Source organism: Meriones unguiculatus, chromosome 15, assembly GCF_030254825.1.
Source record: "Meriones unguiculatus strain TT.TT164.6M chromosome 15, Bangor_MerUng_6.1, whole genome shotgun sequence".
NCBI classification, from domain to species: domain Eukaryota; kingdom Metazoa; phylum Chordata; class Mammalia; order Rodentia; family Muridae; genus Meriones; species Meriones unguiculatus.
The window spans coordinates 60,047,753-60,059,860 of record NC_083362.1 but is presented as its reverse complement, the minus strand read 5'-3'; the positions used below and the strand labels follow the sequence as shown (position 1 = coordinate 60,059,860).

The 12,108-nt window shown below is 40.9% G+C and overlaps 1 long non-coding RNA gene across 1 annotated transcript in view; it reads right to left on the bottom strand.

Moving 5' to 3' along the window:
- Nucleotides 1-11,512, bottom strand: part of LOC132647987 (uncharacterized) — a 117,065-nt gene extending 105,553 nt beyond the window's left edge. Inside the window, exon 1 of the long non-coding RNA XR_009586309.1 lies at nucleotides 11,396-11,512. This is a non-coding gene — a long non-coding RNA (uncharacterized LOC132647987). The remainder of the gene's footprint in view (nucleotides 1-11,395) is intronic.
- Nucleotides 11,513-12,108: the final 596 nt, after the last annotated feature.

Here is a 12,108-nt window from a genome sequence, read left to right as displayed (position 1 = left end):
AAATAAATCTACCTCTATATGGACTGGGTCAAAACGATGGAGTCTGTTCTGCAATGTGCTAGCTTTGTGACCTTGAATAACTTGCTTAACCTCTCTGAGCTTCAGTTCCTTTTGTGCAAAATGGGCATGATGGTGGCTCACATCTGAACATAAATTGCATGATAAAGTGTGTTCGGCATACGGTGAGCACTAGATGGCATTTTATTAGTGATTGGTGCTTTATTGTTGAAACATTGGGAACAATAGTAGAATGGTCACTTGGTGCATGTGTTTCTCTTCCCTTCTTAACGTCTATCTACTATGATAGCTATCTGTGCATCTAATCCCCATGTGGATTATCCCTTTTTGAGGTGTTTGTTTTTACTTTGTGTGTGTAAGTGTTTGTCTGGGTTTATGTATATCACATGTGTTCCTAATGTCTGTGGAGGCCAGAAGAGGGCATTTGATCACCTGAGACCTGGTTGCAGATAGTTCTGAGGCACCATGAGATTGCTGGGAACCAAATCCAGGTCCACTCTAAGATCATGGTGCCGCTTCTCCAGCTCTGTTTTATTTTAATACACTCCAGAGCCGTTGGACCTAAGGAAGCAGTTTAGAAGTCTGTGCTGGATTGGAAGATGTGGTTGGTCTCCTCTAGCACCAGAGGGATGACTGGATAGCACACCTCAAAGCTTGCTTAAATGATTCACTCTGATTTACTCATCCCTTCTTTCATCTACTTAACCAATTGCTGATGATTGATGTGTGGATTATTTTTTTCTCATTGCAGTGATAAAATACTTAAAGAAAAGAACATAAGGAAAGAAGCATTCATTTTGTCTCACAATTTGAGGCTCCTGTCCACTGTGAAGGGAAAGTCTTGGTGGCAGATGGCTCCATGTTCAGCTGAGATGCCTCATCTCCTCACCTTAGGCACAGCACGAAGCAGAGAGCAGACAGGAAGTCCAGTTGTGCTGTAAACCCTTAAGCCTGTCCTCAGGGATGCAGTTCTTATAGGCAAGCTCCACCTCCTAAAGGTTCTGCAGTGTTCCAGCGAGGACCAAGTGTTCAAATACATGAGCCTGTGGAGGACACGTCACATTCAAACTGCCGCACATAGCAGCTGTGTGTCATACAATAGCTAGCTGTCAGAGATAGACAATGACAGCCCACGTGGTCTTTGACCCCTTGAGGCTGATGGTCCAGTGATTCTATGGTCCTGGTGCATTAAGGAGCTGCGTGCAACCCGAGCTACCTTGAGAGACTTCAGTCCTACTGGTGTAGACATTTGTGTTGCTCCTGTATACCGACCTTGTCTCATGCCTTCCTGGGCAGAATGAATATGTAGGCTAAAAAATACAACTGTCACTCTTTATGTTTCATTCTTAAAGTTCCAAATCTTGAGAAGCTGCCCGTGCTAGCTTTACGTCCTTTTTCTTTTTCTTTTCCTTTTCTTCTCTTCATCTTACTTTTTGCTGATTCTTTGTGGATTTAACATTTTATCCATCACTTTCCTTAACTGCTCAATTCTTTAAACTTAAAGCAGCCAGTCACATCCCTAATCAAGAGCAGAGAGACAATGGATGCACATTTGCCTTGTGCTCTTCCCCCTCTTTAAACTCATACAATCTAGGATAAGAATAGACTTGACCTCTAGATTTTGCATGTTTTTATTTAACTTATTTTTTTTAAATATATTGTGAGGTTCTAGTTTAAATGCATTTTTCCTATTCTATCCTATAAGCGGTTATTTTTGTATCTGAAAAATATCTGTACTTCAAAAGGCTATTTTAAAATTCTGCTACCTTTCCTATAACATTTCTATTTTTTATCATTTAGTTTTTCATGTATACTGTCTTATCTGTAAACAAGAATATTATTCCTTAATTTCCAGTTCTTAATAACCTAATTGATTTATCTTATTCAATCACATCAGATATTATCTTTAGCACAATAATAAATTAAATATGCTATACATTTTTCTTTTATATATGTATTTATAGCAAATATATAGTTTCATATAGCTTGGTTTTAGAACAAGTATCTCAAGAAAAATTAGAGGCTTATCTATTAGGAATATATATATTTTATATATTTCCCTGTATGTTAGGAATATATATGATATATTATATATATAATTTTAAGGAAATGATCATCGAATGTTATTATATCCTTGCATCTTTTGTCATGACTTTTCTGTAACCTTTTGTCATTTGACTTTTCTAAAACTCTGCATTATCTCATTATCTGTGGAGATGATCCTGATTATCTCTTCAGACAGATTAATGTAGTATCAGAACAAAATTTATTCACTGGAAATAAAGATAAATCTGGTTATAAATATCCACCTTCTTGACAGCGGGTTAAAATCTTCTGGTTCAGAGGAATAGATAGAGCCTCACAAATTCTGAGTTTCAGAGAAATGGTCTTTGAATATGTGTCCTAAATGTCTTGAAGAAGTGTTCACTGACCTCCATCCTAATGTTCTTGATTTCTTCATTCCAAAGTCCTATTCCTCTTGTCAGGTTAGTTTTTAATTGACCAGTTGTACCCCCCCTTCATTGAACTATAAATTACAAGAAGATAAAGCCTGTGTCGATTTTGTTCACCTCTAACTACCAATCCCCAGTACCTAGCACCATACCCAGGAGGAAGAATATGTATCCCAAGTCCTAAATGAATGAATAAATGATTCTAAAAGGAAAGAAAAGTATTGAACCACCCAACTACCATAGATGTGAATAGATCTTTCCAAGTGAAGAGTGTAATTGACAAAATTGTGATGTCATGAAACTCCCAGGAAAGGCAAGATTTGGTTGTGAGGTTGGGGCCTTTCTAGGCACTTAAATGTATCCCTAATGGAAGTTGATTTGTCTTAGGCCTAGAAAGTCTGCAACAAGCTTGTGAATTCCTAGACAGCAGCTCTGAGATTATTCTTGGGAAATTTTAATTTTCAGAGGAAGTTAGTAATTGTCCCGTGGTATTCTTTGTCTTCCATTCTCTTTGGAAAAAGCAGCAAGTTTAATTTAAAAATCAAATAAGAGGCTTAGAACGATGGCTCTGCAGATAAAGTACTTGCTGTGCAAGTGTGACTGAGTTTGGGTCTCCAGCACCCGTGGAAAGACTTGGTGCGGTGGCATGCTCCTATGGCCCCTGGCTGGGAGGTAAGACAAGTGGAGCCCAGGGGCTCAAGGCAAGCCATTTGTGTTTCAGGTTTAGTGAAAGACCCCATCGGGGAAAAAAAATAAGGTTGAAAGTGATAAAGGAAGATACCCAACATTAACCTCTGGTCTCCACAGACACGCATACAGGCAAGTGTACCAGAGGCACACATAGACACACATGCATGTGCCTTCCCTACACCCACAAAGTCAAACCAGAAGGTAACATAAGAAAAAGGATTCTCAACTCTGGGCTTAATTTCCGGGGATATAAAGAAAAGCACTGGACCACATCAACATTACCTTGCAAATTGCCTTAACAACCACTTTGAATAAATTCAGGAGGACCCAATCAAAATGGTATGGATGTTTCTCTTTCTCACCTACTGTGTGTCTTGGACTCAGATAATTTGGTAGATTTGTTTTAAAAGATAATCTTTGCCCTGAATGTTTGCCCATAAACCAATCTTTCTCCTCCACTTTCTTTCCCGCAATCTTCTCTTCTCTCTCTTACTGTCACTTGTACCCTACTCACCTTTCTTCTTCTCTCATCTTCATCCTTTGAAGGGGATGTTGTTATTTGAAATCCCCAAATTTCCACATTGATGTATTTTACTTGATTCATTGAGATCATTTACAAATAAACCTTCTGGGGAAATTTTTCACTACTGGAAACCCATGTGGCTGGGCTTACCTATTTGTGGAGATGTGGTACTCTAAGGAACATAACTGACCATGAATACAGCTTTTTCTTTTCTTTATTCTTTTTTAGGGGGGATGGGTGTGACAAGATGAGTGTGACATCCTCATCTTGAGGATAAGACAAGAATCTACAGTCCTGTGGTGGATGTGTTTCTCTTCCCACCTGTCAGCAATTCATAGGAAATATACAAGAATTCTGGGAAGGAAGGGAGTCAAAAAATACAGATAGTTTTTTTTTCCTGTTGTGAAAGCAATGACTTTAGGGTTTGTTTTGTTTTGTGTTAGAGTGCAAGAACTATGACTAAAAGCACAGGCAAATGTAACATTTCTCTTTTCGTCCCCTTCTTTCCTGAAAGGAGTGTTGTCATTAGGTTCCAGAAACAATCAGCAGATTTTTCTCCCGGTGGATCTAGTATTCTTCTTTCTGAAGACCCTGAGCCTCTGATAGGTCTCTGAAGAACCACGTCTTCACAGTAGACAAGAAACACATCTTGGAAAATTATACTACTGGTCCCAACGATGTTATGCCTCCCTGAATCTGTTCTCTGATAAAACAGAAAAATCTAGCACCACAGATAGTACTTAACCCCTACCAGTGACTTTACCGTGCAACTTGCCTGGTCAATGGAAAGATGGCGTGGCAATTCCAAGACTAGATTTCAAAAGCCCTGTGCGCTAGGATGGCTTTCTTACACTTCCACCATTTGCTCTGAGGACCTGCCTGGTCTGGCCCCTGGGAAGAGGCTGAGAAACCTGTGGAGCTCCGGTGGTTCAGCCAAGGCCAGCATGTTCAGCCAAACTCCAGAAGCCTTCACATGTGCATGCAAGAATGGCGTGGTTCAGCTCAGCTCCATGGATGTGTGGGAAATAATTGTTTATTGTTATATGACACTGAGCATGTGTGGCTGGTTGCTTATTCCACATCAGAAGTTAAATGATCACAGAGCTAAAACTTAAAGCTCCGAAGAAGCTCCTAAGAATAACAATTCTGTATTTTCACAGAGCACTCTGGGGCTTTCTACACACTTTACACACTGTGTGTTGTTGAGCTTTCATGATAGACCTATGAAATTCATGGGAGAAATATTTTTTCTCGTTTATAACTGAAGGTACTGAAGGTACAAAAGAATGAAAGTGGTTTGCCCATAACAACAAAGCTAAAGGGAAATAGGAGCTACATTGCCCTCATTACTGGTTTACTACCTACTTCTAACTAGAGGTGTTAGTGGGTGTGGTGGGCTACAGATGGAAGTAAGTTGTAAATCATAAGGTTGTCAAACCTTTAGGTGACTGAAAACCATTGTCTATTTGTTAAATGGACTGAATTTCTCTAGGAAAAAAGTCTGGGGCAGGAGGGGTCATAAGAACCATTTGAAAAAAGAAGAAATCTATGAACATAAGCCTTTGCGTTGTGCAATGTTACAAGGACAATACATGTGTGATGTATTGGTGTTTGCAATGTGCTGGGAAATCTGTTAGCAATCTCATAGGCATTATCTCATCTACCTTCGTAAGAACACCATGAATAATATCATGCCATAATACACTATAATGTAACATACCATAACGGTGTTGCGTATGATGTGAAATAATTCAAGTCTGAGAAATTAGGCAATAACCTGCCAAATTTCACATAGCAAGGATGTGACATTGCACTGCAGTCCGAATCTATTTGATTCCCGCATTGGCACTTCTGTGTTGGGTTGAGAATAAAATCCATGTGGGTAGAAGTCATTCTCTTAAAGCTGAGAGGTGGAAATAAGAATGCTGGCTCAAAGAGTGGCTGGAAGCTACCCAGTGTTCTGAAGACAATGAACTTCAGAGAGAACCAATTTCCTACCCAAAGCGTTGATGTTCAGTGATGCTGTCAGAAAGTCTGTGGCTTACAAATGGACCCTGCATTATGATCCCCAAGGGAGAAAAAAAAAAAGCCAAGTATTTATCTATTACCTTTCTAGTTCTATTACCTACTACCTCTCTCTTCTCTTTGTCTAACGCTCAGCATATAACATCACCCCAGCAGTGATCATTTTTCTCTGTAACAGAGCCATCATTTAAACCATGCAGTATGATAGAAAGAGCCCATTCCTCAAAGTTACCATGGCCAGCATCAAAATAATCCAACCAGATTTAATAGTTGTGTTTCTTGAGACTCAGAGGATAATGGCATCTACCTTCCAGGATTCTAGAGGAACTAAAAGGTCCTGAGGTGCAAAGCTTGGTAGGTATCTGGACCGTTCAAGGAGTCAATAAATGTGCTTCACCTCCTAAGCTGCTTGCCTGAAAAGCCAGCCTTCCTTGTAGGAAGCTGTTGTAGTTTGACTATGAAATGCCCTCTATAGGCTCACATGTTTAAACATCTGGTCCCCTGGCAGTAGTACTGTTTGGGGTGGTTGTGGAATGTTTAATAGGTAGAGCTTTGCTTGAGGAAGTGGGTCACTGGGGTGGGCCTTGAGGCTGAGGGTAGAGGTGCTGCTCTGGTCACCAGACAACATCTGCAAAACTAGCAGGCTGCCGATGGTTAATGAGAAAACCATCTCCTTCCTTTGACCACTCATGTCTAACAGAACCTCTTCTGGCAGCTTCTTCCTCTGCTTGGGCAATACGAATGAGGTGTCTTTTATTTCCCATCAAACACCACAAAGAACCTGACAGCCCCTCCTGGAGTTAATGGTCTTCACATTCCTGCCACGTATGAAGGAAGAAGGAGGGAGACGGGGTGGGGTGGGGGGATCGAAGAAGATGAGGGAACAGACAAGAACCCTCTTTCCTGCCTCACTCAGGATTCTGTCTGTTCTTTGAGGCTTCAGGAAGTAAACACGTGGGGACAACAGGAAGTGAGAAGTTGTGGGAGGCCCTTCTAGGCAGATGCAGGACCTAGACCTAGCTGGGCCTGCAGCAGAGAGCTCTCACTCAAGGGCACACATGACTCTTGCTTTCTGCAGGATCTCCACATTCCCTATGTTGGGTTGACTGAAAGCTGGGGGAGGGCTTCTCTCCAGCCCGTGTATGGGGAAAGCTGTGCATTTCTTTAAGAAGCATGGCAAATAGCTTTGCTCTTTCTTCCAGGGATGACTGTGTTTCAACTCACACACATATGAACTAGTAGACTTCAAAACAGTTATAAAGCTGGGGACAAAGCTCAGTTAGTGGAGTGCTTCCCTAGCATGCATGAAGCCATGGGTTCAATCCCCAATGCCGGGTGTGGTGGCACATTCCTATAATCTCATTTTCAAGAAAGGGATTCTATTCTTGCTCATCTTCAGCTAAATAGCCTTCAGGCTAGCCTGGGATACATGAGATCCTGTATCCTTCTAAAAAACAAAAGTTAAATAAAGACAATAATGGTATTGCAATAGCTGCTATTACTCGAGTATGTCCCCTGCATAACCCAGATTAAACAGTTATTAAACAATATCCATTGTTTCATATCATCTCTTCCTAAAGTCTTTGGGATGGTCCTATGTTATCTGACCTCAACTTCGCCTCTGAGCATCACCTCCTACCATCTAATGATCACATATTTATGAATATGTTGTAGGCCTTGGCCCATGCTGTTAATTCCACTACGTTGTCTTCTAAACTATCCACTCCTTTTTTCCTTAAGACCTAGGGTAGCATGCAAAGGTACAACATACTCAGAGGCAGAGAGGGTTGGTTACTACTTTGGGTGACTATCTAATAGCTGGACCCATAATTTCTATGAGCATTAATTAACTAATCATTGCATTCCCTCTTTCGAAACTGTAACTCTTTGGCTACATGGGATTATTATACATCAAGAGTACCAGGCCCATGATGAGTGAATACTTATGAAAAAAAAATGAAATTGTTCTGAGTACTCTTCTTGGGTACCTTGACCACACCATTTTAAAGAAATGTAAACATGGCACCCTATGAGGTAGCTATGAGCAGATGCAGAGAGGAGATGAGACTCAGATGTGTGGAGAGAGTTCCAGACAGCAACAAAGAAAGACAAAGATAAAAACCACAGAGTGTTCAGATTTCCCACTAGAAAGTTAATCTTTTGTTTCCCGTTTCCAAACTGTAGACTAAACCATAGTACACAGCTCATCCCTGGAAGAGGGGGGAGAGTGACTGTATGCATTATTTGGCCATCGTAGGCATGAAGTCTGCGCTCTCATCTATTCATTCAAGCTTTTATTTAGGTCAACAGGAAGCCCTAGGTCGATATTTTATACTGCACATACCTCACCACTCAAGTTGTCTCAAGTTCAGCCCCGTGGAACTCCTTCAGTTGTTCCTGACAGTCTCTGACTATACTTCTAACCCTTTGTTAATCGAGCACTTGCTTATTTCCTGGCAGTATGAGATGTTTCCAGTTCCTCTTTTATATTACCTGAGTCTGAGAATTAGCCTTTCCTTCAAGGAATTTCTCTGGTTCTATTTAGAAAGCATCCTTAAACAGATATGGGGAGCAACTGTGGTCACTGATATTTGGGTGACGTGGCTTGCAGGCCCTTCAGCAGACTGAGTTCGAGAATGTATGTGCACGTGGAGTAATAACCTGGTTCATCTGCCTATCCATCCGGCCAACCAGCCAAACATGAATTTGTGCTGATGATGCCAGCTTTGATCCAGAACCTCATGGTTCCTTCTGATCTTCCCCCTTGCTATGCATAATGGATCTCTCTCTAAAAATTTGATCCTCAGAATTCATATCCATCACTGATTTGTTTCACCTTGGTGTGGCAGTACAGAGAGGTTTGAACACTTTGCCGCCCTGACCGTGGTGCTCGCGCTCCTTGACTAGTCTTATGCCGCCAACCCCTTCCAAAGTTGCCTGCGTCAGCACCTTCTTCCTACCCCCTTCAGCAGGGTTACGTCACACATTTGCAATGAACTTAGATCCCTTTTCTTACCATCTGCATCTCATCCTGGAATCTCTTGGTCTCCTAATTGAATTTCTTTAATTTGCATGCATTAAGATGCACTCCCTGGGCTCTGAAATTCCATGTGGTCTGGTAAATACACAGTATCCTGAATCCACAGGTGACGTAAGTCGGAGGCTGGCTTTACTGCCCTAGAAAGTAACCCTCTGTCCTTCATCTAGTCTGCTCCTTCCCCAGCCCTTGTCAACCACTGATCTACTTTCTCTCTTTATGGTTTTGTCCTTCCAGAATGTCATAGAAATGGAATCGCAGGAGGCAACCGTGTAGCAGTGGCATTTTTTAAACTTAGCAATATGCACTTTTAAATTCACAGACTAAGTTGGAATCATAACTCATCTTTTTCTGCAAATAGATAGTCTTCCATTACTTAGTTGGTTTACCAATTAGTCTATTAAAAGACATCTCTCGTGGTGTTATAGATAAAACTGCTAAGAGAAATGTTCATATTGGTTTGTGTGATCATGCTTTTAGATCACTTGGATGAATTTTTAGATCACAAGATCACCTGCCAGTGAAAATGTGAGAGAGAGAGAGAGAGAGAGAGAGAGAGAGAGAGAGAGAGATGTATGTGTTTTATTTTTGGATAGACTCTTACTATATAACCATGTCTGGCCTAGAAAACTTGCTCTGCAGACCAAGCTGGCCTAAAACTCACAGAATTCTGCCTGCCCCTACCTCCAAAGTTCTAGGATTAAAGGCAGACCAGACCCAGCTAGACTATGTGTTACTGCTGCTTATGAACTTACAAACTCCATTCTGAGGTTAACTTAACATGCTGAATTCCTACAGATAGTGAATGAGAATTTGTATCGTACACTGTCCTCATTCGTGATACCTGTTTTCTAGGCTTCAGTCAGCTTAAGTGGTGGTACCTTATTATTTAAAATTTACATTTCCTTGATAGCAAATGATGGTAATTTTCTTATGCTTGTTTTCTGTCTTCAGTTTTCTTCATCCAGTTTGCTCAGGTCTTTTGATCTTGATAAAAGATGACTGTTTTCTTATTACTGACTTAAGAATTTATTCTAAACTCAAGGTCAGGTTTCTTGGCACAAAAAAAAATCTTTTCTTCCAGTCTGTGCCTTATTTTAATTTTCTCATTAATGCTTTTTTTCAAAAGAGTTTTGATCTCAATTTAATTAATTAATTGTTATTGTTTTTACATTCTGTGTCTTGTTTTTTTCCACCCTAAGGTTATTTTTTTTTCTCCTGTCTTTTTTCTTATGGAAGCATTAGAGTTCTTAACTCACTTAAACCCGTGTCTAGATTCAGACCTGTCTGAATTCCAACAGTGTCCAAAGAGTTAGAGCTTTACAGAGCCAATCACTGCCAGCTTTACCATGTGAAGCTTATGACTCAGTGACAAGAACCAGTCACCAGATCCCTGGGCCAAAGAGGCCCTCAAAGAAAGCCCCTCTGGTTCCCATTTGTGGTTTACTCATTCCCTTTGTTTTCTTCTTCGCCTTTTATCAGCCAGCCCACACGCCTCCAATCTCCTACACTCTCATCTCCCCTTCTTCACCCTGCTCTGGCCTTTCTTTTCCCCTTGCTGTTACTTACACTACTTGCCATCCTGCTTTCCAAAGACAACGGCTCTCTCTAAGCCTTTCCTTTCCCAGCTTGTGGAATGTCACCCTGGTGTCTCTCTCCATAGCTGGTTGCTTTCTGTTTTGCTGCCACACCCAGGGCAGTACCAAGACTTACTGTCATGACAATTCTGTTCTTCTCTCTCAAACCCTCTGGGCAGCCTTTCAGCTGCTGCACAGCTAGGAGAAAATGCTCTTCCTGTGCCACTTTAAGCCTTCTGGTGGGTTTAAGTCTCATTTACATGAGTCAAACTCAAATGCTCTCTTCCAGTCTACTTGAAGCCTTACTGCTTTGAGCACCTAAGGAAATGATTCTCAAGTTATAAGGTCCATGAGGGACCCATTACGTCTTTGGAATCTACTTACTTAAGGAGTATCCTTCATCATGGGTAATCTGTTGGGCACTGGATATAGATCAAGTGATGAGGAATACAGGCATTGGAAACACTGAAGGGCAGATATGATGGAGTGCTCTTTCCACCTGCAGCAAAATGAGCTGCAGAGCCTAGATTTTAGTCCTAAGTCCATCTAACCAGGCACAAGAACCAGATTACTTAATTGTACCTCAGATCCTTATATGGAACATGAGGGCCACAATATTTACTTTGTATATTTCATGGAGTTACTAACAAGTAAGCCTGAAAAGCTTCTGAAAATATGAATTATTTTACATATGTAATACTAGAACAAAATTCTTAACACACAACAATTTCTAAACTTTTTCTATTAGATGGGAAGATGCTTCTATACCACTATAATTTCCAAGGAAAGGAAAGGAAAATGATATCACAGGGTTCTGAATGCTACAGAGCAGCTATATGAGAATCCTTCTCAGACCTTCCTACAGAGGAATCAGTGGGGAATCTTGCAAAAGATAGATTTGGCTCAGCAGATGTACAGGCTGTAGCTGAAACTGCTTTCCCACAAATCCCCAGGGGATGCTGATATTATAAGGAATGCACCATACTTTGAGGAGTGAAGGAGTTGATGGGTTGAGAGAAGAGGAGGATGGGGTAGGTCAACAGTAAGACAATAACATTATGGCTCAGCTCACCTCTTGAGAGACTGGATGGGGGAGGCAAAGGAATGTACACTATACACAGGATCTCTGTACAGTCCCAGTCTGGAAGGGATCGCAGCACAGTCGTCACAGGCAGGACTCCCAGGAAACCCAGAGCTAGAAAAAGAGATAAAGTGCTTTGCTTTTTCCACCTTTGTGGGATGAAGCAACATTTGACCGACAAGGTTGGGTTTGGGAAGTTGTGGAGCTGTATCTAGCCTTTCTGAACTTTGTCTCTCTTGTCTCCAAAAAACTGATAATTACGTGACCTATCTTTAATAGTGACTATGAAAATATATTATTTTAATTCATGCATAATACTCGGTGAATGCACAGCATCTAGAAAACACTCAGTAGACGTCAGCTGGTGTCTGTGTTAGATCTGTGTGATTAGTATCAGCATCATTTCCAGATGATAATTTGATAATAAGGATGAAGGAGGAGCAGCTTCTTGCAAATCCCTCTTAAATATCCCTCTTAGATAGCACAACCCCATTTATTCATTCTGTCAAATCTGATTTTTTTTTTCTCTGTTCAGCCCCTGGCTGAACAAAAAGCCAGTGTGCAAAAAGAACAGAAAAAAAAATCTTATATTTCCTAGGAAGAAAACTATGAAGTCAATACCATAAGAAGCAGCAAATAGGTGTGTGGGGGGGTTGGGGGTAGGAAGTAAGTGCCTCTTCTTTCCAGGGCAAAACCATGTATTT